The sequence below is a fragment of the Dama dama genome, chromosome 11, assembly GCF_033118175.1.
Source record: "Dama dama isolate Ldn47 chromosome 11, ASM3311817v1, whole genome shotgun sequence".
Taxonomy (NCBI): domain Eukaryota; kingdom Metazoa; phylum Chordata; class Mammalia; order Artiodactyla; family Cervidae; genus Dama; species Dama dama.
This window is the reverse complement of record NC_083691.1, coordinates 82,034,776-82,047,083: the sequence shown is the minus strand read 5'-3', so window position 1 is coordinate 82,047,083 and position 12,308 is coordinate 82,034,776. Positions and strand designations below refer to the sequence as shown.

The window sequence follows — 12,308 nt, the reverse complement described above, 5'->3', positions numbered from 1 at the left end:
TGTGTGATATGGTTTAGTGTGATTCTAAACGAATGAATTAAGATCAAGCCCCTGCCATAAATTATTCCTTGGTTTCCTACTGCTCTTAGAATACTTTTTAAACTTCTTACCATGACCCACAAAACCTGCATCTGGCTCCTGTTTACATTCTCAGCCTTTTCTCACCGTTCTCAACGTTGGCTCACCACATTCCAGTCACTCTGGCCTGCTGTCTATTCCTAGAAAACACCACCTCCTTCCTGCCTTAGGGGCTTTGATTTCCCTCAGCCTGTAACTGTTCCCCCATTCTGCTCCTAACAGTTCACCTGGCTGGTTATAAACGTCATCACCTCCAAAAGGCCTTCTGTGATCACACTAAATAGTTCCCACCTATATTTTCTCCCATAAGTCTTGGCTTATTTAATAGTTCTTCACTAGTATAAATTCTGGCCTTTAGTTATTTTTTCGGTGTTGGTCTTCCCCTCTCCCCTATTTGAAATGTAAACTCCAAAACCAGCAATCTTAAGAATTCACTCTAGCTCATCATAGTATCGCAACGAACTACGGTAGTTGGCATATAGTAGGTTCTCAATAAGAGGGAATGAAAGTTGAATGGCGGAAACTTCTAGGAAGACTGTGTGATCAGAGTTGGCCCAAGAAACGGGTGATCTTCGGGAGTGTGCAAGTAAAACCCGTACATTTGCTCACTCGGGATTATGGGGAGGGATAAGAGGTGGGCCTTGATAACCTCCAAGGTCCCCTTCAACTGCGAGTCTCAGATTTGACTGAAGAGGTAAACAAGCCTAGAAACATGGATTACAGCCCGGGTGGGCATGTTTAGCGTCCGGGGCAGGTTTTCACTAGTAGGGACGTTTTGGCTGCAGACTGACAGTAGACAGCTGGAGAGAAACTGCAGAGAAGAGACTCAGCCCTCCGCAGCTGAGAGACCTAAGGGAAGTGGTGTGGGGATCGGCGCTGCTAAGGTCAAGGAACAATCGAGTCCCACTACATCGTCTGCTTATATCTCTTGAGCCAAATCAAGATCTATGGGCATGCTGTGAGAGAAGACAACCGTGGTGGACTCAGAAACTTGCTAGTGTAGACGCGAAAGCCCCGTAAACTCCTTAGTGTTAACTTCTGACAGAGGACCCGCGGCGCAGGCGCAGAGGTTGAGTTCGCTGCCCTCTTAGACTCTAAAGAGCCAGGAGCCAGAACGGACGTGACGCACGGGGGCGCATCCAGGCAGACTAGCCGAGGCCCGAAGGCGGAGGTCCAGGCAGGCTAGCCGAGTTCTGAGAGCGTTGAGTCAGGACAGGGGCGGGGAAGGAGGCGGGGAGGACTTTGGGGCCAGCGGCGCGCCCCCTGCAGGTGGGAGTACAGCACTCCGCGCTTTGCCCGGCGGCCCAACGCATGGCAGCCACAGTGCTCCCCGCCTGGGGGCAACCACAATGATCTTCCTGAAACAAACTTCAGATCCAGTTCCTCTCCCATTCAAGAGCCTCCACAACCATCCCAGAATAAAGTCCAAAGTCCTTAGTTTGGTGTTCATGGCCTTGCACAATCAGGCCTGCTTATCTTTCCCGGTGTATCTCTCACTAAAGATGAACTACTAATGCCTCCTATAAACCCATTCTCTCTCTTGTTTCTTGCCTATTCTGTTCCACCTGCCAGAAACCTGCCCTTAACCATTTTCCTCCAATCCCACCACAGCATCACCCCACCTCCCCAAGACACATTCACTTTGGAACTCTTATCCAGGCTGCAGATCCCAGCTTTATATGCTACCTTCTCTCAGAAGTCTTTCAGCCCCCACTTAGGATTCCTCACCTGAAACTTCAGAGTCCAACAGACATAACAGCAGTTTCATCCATCAATAGAGTTAAGATCTTCTCTTCCAGCTGTATATGCCATCTTCATGTGTCCCCTCCACCTTTCTTCCCAATCTTCACTTTCAATTCCATTTTTCCAAATACTGTCTTGAGAAAATATCTCAGAGAAAGTAGTGGCTGATAAAGCCATTGGATACCCATCCTCTATCACTTTCAGTAAATATTTTGATTCTCTGTCTCCCTCCCTACCTGCCTCTCTCTTGCAAAGATGGTGGGGAACAATGCAGGTACAACTAGAATAAATGATCAAAGGTCTCCAAGATAAATGGGGCTATTCCTGGCACTTCCCCCCCCCCCCAAGGATTCTTTCAGAGTCCAATTTTTGGCAAAGGTCTCTTTCCAGTTGATTCAAGTTGTAATGGCTCCTCAAGCCAATTGCACCCCAAGCCAATACAACTTTAATCCAATTCCCAACAGTTTGTCATGGAACTTGATCTGGTTTTAAAGTATATATGGAACAGAAAAAAATTTTTCCTCTGTATAAGAGCAGAATAGGGGAAACTGACTTACCAGAGAGGAAGACATTGTATAGCCAGAGTAATTAAAACAATGTGGTACCAGAACATGAACAGACAACGCAACCAATGGATCCATAGAAGGTCAAATATATTGAAACTTAATTCATAACACAGCAAGCCTTGCAGATGAGTGAGGAAAGGATATACTTTTCAATAAATAAAATATGCACAATTGATAAATATATACATATAAGGAAATGAAATTACATACCTAACTCACACCCTGCACAAAACAACCCCATGTGGATAAAAGACTTAAATGTGAAAAACAAAATTATAAAATTATGAGAGGAAAATAAAGAATATCTTTATGAACTCAAAGTAGGAAAATATTTCTCAATACACACACAACACAAATCACAAAGGAAAATAATGATAAATTTAATTTTATTAAAATTAAAAACCTCTGTAAATTAAAATAAGGCATAAAAAAACTAAAAGGACAAATCATTAAGTAAGAGAAAGTAGTTGCAACTCATATAACCAAAAAAGAATTAGTATCCAAGACAGGTGATTTACTTTAGAGGAAATGATGGTTAGATGTTCACCTCATGAGTAATCAGAGAAAAGCAAGTTAAAACCACAATAAAATATTATTTCACACTCATTGAATTAGCAAAAAACTTAGAAGTTGAGCAAAACTTAAAATTGTCATCCACTCCCATGTGAAAAATAAATGATTACAACCAACTTATATAGCTATTTCTTTTCTTGAAATGTGAATATGGGCATGACCTATATAAACTCTGGCATGGATTTATTCCCATGGTATATGTATCCCAGAAAAGTTCCTCACTATATCATTTCATATAGCATGAATAGTAGAATGGGGCTTCCCTGGTGGCTTAGTGGTAAAGAATCTGCCTGCAAGGCAGGAGACGTGACTTCAGTCCCTGGGTTGGGAAGATTCCCTGGAGAAGGAAATGGCAACACACTCCAGTATTCTTACTTGGGAAATCCCAGGGACAGAGGAGCCTGGCGGGCTACAGTCCGTGGGGTCACAAAAGTTTCAGATACAACTTAGCAACTAAACAGCAACAACAACAAACAGTAGGATGGGCAAATAAACTGTAGAATACTATAGGGCAGCAAAAATGAATGAACCACAGTTTATAACCCTCCAAAATTCATTGAATCCCAATCTCCAGTATGAAGGTATTTGGAGACTGGGTTTTGGGGAAAGGGTTAGGACATGAGGGTGGAGCCCTCATAAACGAGGTCAGTGCCCATACAACAAACCGCAAAGAAAGCTCTCTTCCCTCCCACCATGTGAGGACGAGAGAGAAGACAGTTCTTTCCTAACCAGGACGTGGGCTTTCAGCAGACCCTGAATCTGCAGATGTCCTTCCAGCCTCAAGAACTGTGAGAAATAAATTCTTGCTGTTTATAAGCCATCCAGTCTATGATGTTCTGTTATAATAGCCCAAAAGAGCTAAGACACACATCAATATAGGTGAATTGTTTAAAAATAATACTGATGATATATAAATGTGCCATGAACCTCCAAAGGAAAAAAGAAAAACAGACCAAAAAAACCCTAAGCAAGACAGGAACCTTCCCTCTATATGATTCATTATATAAAGTGCAACAACAATGACAAAATCAACAAGTAGAACTGCCTTGCATGTAATTTATTGTAATACCCAACCTTTAAGATGGCCCTATGAGCCTTAGTAGGCTTCCCTGGTAGCTCAGCTGGTAAAGAATCTGCCTACAATGCAGGAGACCCCGGTTTGATTCTTGGGTTGGGAAGATCCCCTGGAGAAGGGACACATTGCCCACTCAAATACTTGTGGGCTTCCCAAGTGGCTCAGTAAAGAGTCCACCTGCAATGCAGGAGACCTGGGTTCAATCTCTCGGTCAGGAAGATCACCTGGAGGAGGGCATGGCAACCTACTCCAGTATTCTTGCCTGGAGAATTCCATGGACAGAGGAGCCTGAGGGGCTACAGTCCTTATAGTCTCAAAGAGTTGGACATGACTGAGCGGCTAAACACACACACACACATATGTATGATTTTCCCAGTAGTCACATATGGATGTGAGAGTTGGACTATAAAGAAAGCTGAGCATCAAAGAATTGATGCTTTTGAACTGTGGTGTTGGAGAAGACTCTTGAGAGTCCCCTAGACTACAAGGAGATCCAACCAGTCAATCCTAAAGGAAATCAACCCTGACTATTCATTGGAAGGACTGATGCTGAAGCTGAAACTCCAATACTTTGGCCACCTGATGGGAAGAACCGACTCATTGGAAAAGACCCTGATGCTGGGAAAGATTGAAGGTGGGAGGAGAAGGGGACGACAGAGGATGAGATGGTTGGATGGCATCACAGACTTGATAGACATGAGTTTGAATAGGCTTCGGGAGTTGGTGATGGACAGGGAAGCTTGACGTGCTGCAGTCCATGGGGTCACAAAGAGTCAGACACGACTGAGCGACTGAACTGAACTGATGAGCCTTACTTCCTGGTGTTCATGCCCCAGTATAGACACCACTCCCATGTTGAATAGACAACTGTGTGCAATAGCCACCTGCAGAAATAGGATTTTGCAGAAATCATGTGTGTGGCTTCTGAGGCTAAGTCTTAGAAGACATGATCACTTGAGTGTCTCTCTCTCCCCGAGATCTCTCATCCTGGGAGAAATCACTGCTATGTTGTGAAGACTCTCAAGCAATCCTCTAGGAGAAGCTCTCACTGACAGAAACTGAGGCCTCCTGCCATCAGACTCAGGATGGAGGCTTGGACTATCTTGGAAACAGATCTCTTACTCCCAGTAAAGTCTTCAGATGAGTGAAATCTCATTAATATCTTGACTCCAATCTTTTGAGAGATTCTGAGCCAGAAACACTGAGATAACCCATTTCAAAGTCCTTAACTCTCAGGAACTATGAGATAATAAATGCATGTTGTTTTAAGCCACTAATTTTTGGGGTAATGGGTTATGCAGCATTAGAAAAGTAATATTTTATGAATTCATAAACAAATGGTAAAATTATAACAAAATATTAAAATAATAATAAACTCCTAATGGTGGTTGTGAAGGATGTATGTATATGGAGAGATCTTTAGGATATATTGTAAATTGTAGCAGAAAAATATTAATAAAAAGTATTTGCAGCTGGGGAGGTTTCATACAAGGTTCTAATGAGATACTGGTAATGTTCTATTTCTAACCTGAGTAGTAGGTACACCTCTCTTTATCTTATTATTTTAAAATTTAAACACATACACTCTTTGTTGTTACGTTACAAACACACACTACACACAGAGGAGGGATTGACGGCTACAATAGGCCAATAGAGAGAGAGCACGGTGGCTTCATAGACAATTCTGAACTGACTGACAGTCTCAGAAATGCACTTAAGAAATAAAATCAACTTGCTTTTGTTTTAATTTTTTGGCTGCATCTTGCAGCCTGTGAGATCCTAATTTCCCAACCAGAGACTAACGCCCCACCCCTACCCCCAGCCCCACTGCTTTGTGAAGGCAAAATCCTAACCACAGGACCATCAGGGAAGCCCAAATCTACCTGCTCTTAATTATAGATCAGAGTTGGAAAAGGCTAGTTTTCCACAAGATCACACTGAAAGACAAACCATATGAAGCGACTACCAGTTTCCCTTTTCTGCTCCTCTGCCCAGCAGCAACAGGCTACATCTCCAAGGTTTCTTAGTCTCAGATACCAAGGGTTGGAAAGACAATTGAAGAATAAAAGATACATTTTGGTTTGAACTCAGGTCAGCCAACGCAAGTCCTTTATTGCTCTCTGTTGCCTTAAGCAAGTTACTTATTATCTATTAAAACAACTTGTATAATTTGTGTCTAGAGGAAATAACCTCATCAGTCAAGCACCCATTGTATAAGAAGTTCAATATCTTTTTTTTTTTTTTTTAAGATTTATTTATTTAATTTTGGTTGCACCGAGTCTTCATTGCTGTGAGAGATCTTTCCCTAGTTGCAGAGAGTGGGGGCTACTCTTCATTATGCAGGTTTCTCTTTGCAGTGGTTTCTCTTGCTGCAGAGCAACGTCTCTAGGTGCATGAGGTTCAGTAGTTGCAGCCTGAGGGCTCAGTAGTTGTGGCACATGGGCTTAGCTGCTCCAAGGCATGTGGAATCTTCCCAGATCAGGGATGAACCTGTGTCTCCTCATTGGCAGGAGGATTCTTAGTCACTGTATCACCAGGGAAATTCAGAAGTTTGATATCTGAATATAAGTAACCATGATATGTATTTCAAAGGTTAATTTAAAAATTTTTAAAAAATACTTTGCATTTAAAAATCCAAGGAAGTAATACATCCACATGATTCATGAAATGTCTTTTCCACCATCAGCTATAGTGCTTCCCTCCAGTCTCCTAGCAGATAACCATTTTTAGTAGTTACTTATATATTCCTCCTGAGTTTGTTGATGCAAACACAAATATAATATTTTAATAGAAAAGTTTCAAAACCAGGACAAAAATTCCCAAATACCTTTCATGCAGACTCACCAATTTTAACATTTTGCTTCATTTGCTATATCATTTCCTCTGTCTCTCTCTCTGTCCTAGTTTCATTATATATACCTACACACACACACACACACACACACACATAAGTGTGTGCATAGTATTTCTTCAGAATTACTTGAGACCATTTTGTACACATCATCCCCCTCTTCCCCAACCATTTTTCAGTGAGTCAGTGTACATCTCCTAAGAACAAAGACTATAGTTGCACAATCACAGTGAAATCATTAAATTCAGAAAGTTAACATGGATACAACACTATCATCTGATCTATAGATTTTCTTAAAATTTCACCAAGTGTCCTTACAATGTTCTTTACAGAGATGGTTTTTCCTGGTCTAGGGTCCAGTGCAGGACCATATACTGCATTTGGATGTTGTGTCTGTTTAGTTCCGGAATGGTTCCTCAATCTCTGTCTTTTATGGTATTGCCTTGTCTTTTATGGTATTGCCATTCCTACAGCTGATAGGCCATTTTGTCTTACATTTCCCTCAGTGTGGGTTTGTCTGACATTCTCCCATGGTAAGATTCAGGTTTTTGCCTTTTGGATATGAAAAGCAAATATGTGTGGTGTCTATCATTCTGAGTGTGTCACAGCATGGGGACATAATGACAGTTTGTCCTGACATTAGTAGTACAAATTTTGATTACTTGGTTAAGGTGGAGCCAACCAAGTTTCCCCAATATAAAGTTATTTTCACTCTTTGTAATAAGTAACACGTACAAATGTATGTTATTTTTAAAAATAGCTTTGAACGCATGCACGCCAACTCACTTCAGTCATGTCCAGCGCTTTGCCAGCCAATGAACTGCAGCCCGCCAGGCTCCTCTGTCCATGGGATTCTCCAGGCAAGGATACTTGAGTCGGTTGCCATGCTCTCTTCCAGGGGAATCTTCCCAACCCAGGGATCGAACCCAGTGTCTCCTGGGGCTCCTGACTTACAGGCACATTCTTTACTGCTGAGCCACCCGGGAAGTCCCAAAACAGTTTTATTGGGATATAATTCATACACTATGCAATTCACCATTGAACGCTTTCAAATCAATGTTTTTGTTTGTTTCTTTTTAGTATATTTACAGTTATTCAACCACCACCACAGTCAATTCTGGAATACTTTTTATCACCCCAAGAGAAACTTCATGTTCATTAGCAGTCATTCCCCTTTTCTCCCCTACCTCCACAGCTCAGAGCGACCAATAATCTACTTTCAGCCTCCATAGATTTGACCATTCCATAGAGTTCAATAAATATAATCATACAAAATATGGTCTTCTGATTGACTTCTTTCACTTAGACTTAGCATAATGTCTTCAAGTTTCCTTCATGTTAAGCATATATCAGTATTTCATTTCCTTTTATTATTGAATAATATTCCATGGTATGGATATTTTATTCATCCATTCATCAGCTGATGAACATTTGGATTATTTCTACTTTTTGACTATACTGAATAATGCTATTATGAACATTCATGTACAACTTTTTGCGCAAACTTATGTTTTCATTTCTCCTCAGTATGTAGCTAGGAGCAGAATTGTTGGGGCAGGTGGTAATCCTATGTTTAATCTTTTGAAGAACTATCAGGCTGCTTTTCAAAGTGGTGACACCATTTTATTGAATACATTTCAACCATACATTTCAATGTTTAAAGTTTACAATTTTTCTATAACCTCATCAATATCTTATTATTGTATATCTTTTTTACTGTAACCGCCCTAGTAGATATGGCATGCTAGCATGCTAAGTCACTTCAGCTTTGTCCAATTCTTTGTGACCCTATAGATTGTAGCCCTCCAGGCCCCTCTGTCCATGGGATTCTCCAGGCAAGAATACTGGAGTGGGTTGCCATTTCCTTCTCCAGGGGATCTTCTCAGCCCAGGGATCAAACCTGTGGTTTTTCTGCCTCCTGCATTGGCAGATGGGTTCTTTACCACTAGCGCCACCTGGGAAGTCCCAGTAGATGTGGAGTGGTATGTCACTGTTCTTTTGATTTGCATTTTGCTGATGGCTAATGATGTTGAGTATCTTTTTATGTGCTTTTTGGCCTTTCATATATCTTCTTCGCAGAGATCTCTGTTCACATCCTCTGTTCCTTCTTTAATTGTATTGTCTTTTTATTATTGAGCTGTAAATGTTCTCTATATATTCTGGATACAAGTCCCTTATCAGATCCATGATTTGCAAATATTTCCTCCCATTCTATCATTTGTCTTTTTACTTTACTGATGTGTCCTTTAAGGACCAAAAAATTATAATTCATTTAAGTCTAATTTATCTATTTTTGTTGTTGCTGCTTGTGATTTTAGCGTAATATCTAAAAAAGGCTTTGCCTAATCCAAGGTCATGAAGATTTTCCCCTATATTTTCTCCTGAGTTATAGCTTCATTTCTTAGATTTAGGTTTATGATCATTTTGAGTTAATTTTTGTGTATGGTGTGAAGAAGGAGTCCAATTTTATTCTTTGCAGATGAATATCCAGTTGTCCCAGCATGATTTATTGAAAAGACTATTTTTTCCCCATCAGACTGTCTTGATGTCATTGTTGTTGTTTAGTCGCTCAGTTGTGTCTAACTCTTTTGCAGCCCCATGAACTGTAGCCCACCAGGCTCCTCCATCCAAGAAATTTCCCAGACAAGAATACTGGAATGGGTTGCCATTTCCTTCTCCAAGGGATCTTCCCAACCCACATAGCGAACCTGCATCTTCTGCATTGGTAGGTAGATTCTTTACCACTGAGCCACCAGGAAAGCTCAAGAATACTGGAGTCGGTTGCCATTTCTTTCTCCAGAAGATCTTCCTGACCCAGGGATCCAACCCACGTTTCCTGCACTGGCAGCTGGGTTCTTTACCACTAAGCCACCAGGGAAGCCTTCTTAATGTCATTACTGGAAATTAATTGACATAAATGTCAGGGTTTATTTTGGGACCCTGAATTCTATTCCATCAAACTATTTAAGTTTATGTCAGTGCTATATTGTCTTGATTACTGTACTTTGTAGTAAGTTTTTTTTTTGTAGTAAGTTTTAAAATAAGGAAGTATGAGTTCTTCAACTTTGTTCTTCTTCTGAAAGATGGTTTTGGCTATTCTGAGTCCCTTGTGATTCTATACGAATTTTATGACCAACTTTTCAATTTCTGCAAAAAGGATACTTGGATTTTGATAGGGTTTGCATTGAATCTATAGAATAGTTTGGTAAGTATTGCCATCTTAACAATATTGACTCTGCTGCTTCATGAACATGAGCTGTCTTTCCATTTATATAATTTTAAAATTCTTTTAATAATGTTTTATAGTTTTCACAGCTTTGTACTTCTTTTTTTAAATGTATTCCTAAATATTTTATTTTCTTTGACTCTATTGTAAATTTTTTTTGTTATTGTCAGATTGTTTATTGGTGGTATATAGAAATACACTTGATTTTTAAAAATTTATTTTGTAGCTTGAAACAGTGCTAAACTCCTTTAGTACATCAAAAAATATATACTCTTACATTCCCATTTTATTAACAAATTATAGCAAATACTGTTTTGCACCTTTTTTCTGCATTTAATGATTTATCTTAAAAATTTCTCCAAATCCACACATAAAGAACACTTCATGTTTTTATAGCATACATATAATTCTATTAAATGGATATATAATAATTTATCTTATTAATCTTCTGAGGGATATTTGGCTTTTGGGGGGGGGGCATTTGCTTCTTTTCCCTAACCTTTGATTACAAACATTGGGGGAATAAGTAAAATTATTTTGTTTGTATTCAAATATATCTGAGTGTAAATTCCCTGCAGAAGGATTTCTGGGTAAACAGGAGCCTATATTTGCAATTTTGATAAATATTGACAAACTAGAGGGCTGATTATTTAATGTTCTCAGTGTCTTTGGGGGTGCTAATTAGGAGTGGTATAGTAATAATAAGACAAAGGAGAAAATTGTAGTTACCTAATAGTTAATATTCCTATCATGTTAGTATCCATAAGGACTATGAAACAATGTTTTGAGTTTCTCTGAAGTCATACCTTATAATTTGAGGTGGTAATCCCTTCTGAACTAAATAAGACAAGTGATTTTTTAAATACTATTGTCTTATTGCATGCTCATTCTATAAAGTGTGTAGCTTAATTACAACATATACATTTATTACACAAGTAAGCCACTGTCAATTCTTCATGTATCAGGGTTGTTACCCTACTGAGAGCTTAGATGATCTGCCAGACTAGTAGAGTGACCCAAGATTTTATTAGATAAACACATATGATCTACAAAGTACTTGTTTTCTTCAAGAATGTATGTAAAGAAAATGTTAGAACAAAACAGCCCAATTGGTCAGTTGGCATTTCTTAAAAACTGATATTGTTTATAGGTTTTACATCCATATCATTTTTTCAAATAAAAAAACACTGTAAGGACTCAGCACATAATTTGTTTTGTAGGTAACACTGATGCTAACTTGCAGGAGAGACATGGAGATGCTGTGTGTCTCAGATGCCCCTTCAAGAAGGAACTTCTTCAGACTTCCCTGGCAGTTCAGTCCAGTGGTTAAGACTGCCCTTCCACTCCAGGGTGTATGGGTTCAACCTCTGGTTGGGGAACTAGGATCCCATATGCTGCATAGTGTGCCCACCGCCCCCCACCCCACCCCAAAAAAGAAGAAAAAAAAGGACTCCCTCCAAGGACTGTGAAGTTAACTGACAGTATTTAGCTGTTAACTCCTTCAAGTCTCCTTCAGCTTTTGAGCCAAGGTCAAACTCGACTTGAGGTAGCCTCAATTAATAGCTCAGCAAGATAGTGGAACAAAAGATTGGCAATCTCCATCCAATGCAGAACTCCCCTAATGGGCAGTCTTTGCTCTGGAGCTCCCCATTGCAATGACTGAGCTGTTGGCAGATCTACATTGTGGTCTGAGGGCTTCTCTACCCAGACCAGCTTCTTCCTTTTTCCTTTCACAGATGTTACTTCTCAATAAGCCTCCTGCACTCTTAACTTCATCTCAGTTTCTGCTTCCCAGTAGACCAAACTGATACATTTGTGTAGGAAATTATTTTATAGGACATCAACTGATATTTTAAATCCTGATGTATCCATACAAGCTGTTGAAATTAACTGATTTCAGGAATACATCGATAATTTTCCAAACTGACTACTTTCTCGTAATATGTACAGAAATTGATATAGCTCTGAAGCTCTAAGAGCTTGCAGTTTACCCTAATTTTGATCATGTTCCTTAAGCAGAGTTTACTTATGAAAAATACAGCTAAAGCATCCAAACTTCCTCACATCTATTCTTCCTTGACAGCTTCTGACAGAGAAAAAATAAAGAGAAAAATCTCTTCATTTTTTGGCCAATAGACTACTAGCAACTCTGAAAAAAGAAAGAAAAAAATACAAAAACAAAATAACATATCCCGT

The 12,308-nt window shown here is 39.8% G+C and overlaps 1 long non-coding RNA gene across 1 annotated transcript in view; it reads right to left on the bottom strand.

The window, feature by feature from the left end:
• Positions 1-6,315: 6,315 nt before the first annotated feature.
• Positions 6,316-12,308, bottom strand: part of LOC133065590 (uncharacterized) — a 30,676-nt gene continuing 24,683 nt past the window's right edge. The window contains exon 3 of the long non-coding RNA XR_009694915.1: positions 6,316-6,560. This is a non-coding gene — a long non-coding RNA (uncharacterized LOC133065590). The remainder of the gene's footprint in view (positions 6,561-12,308) is intronic.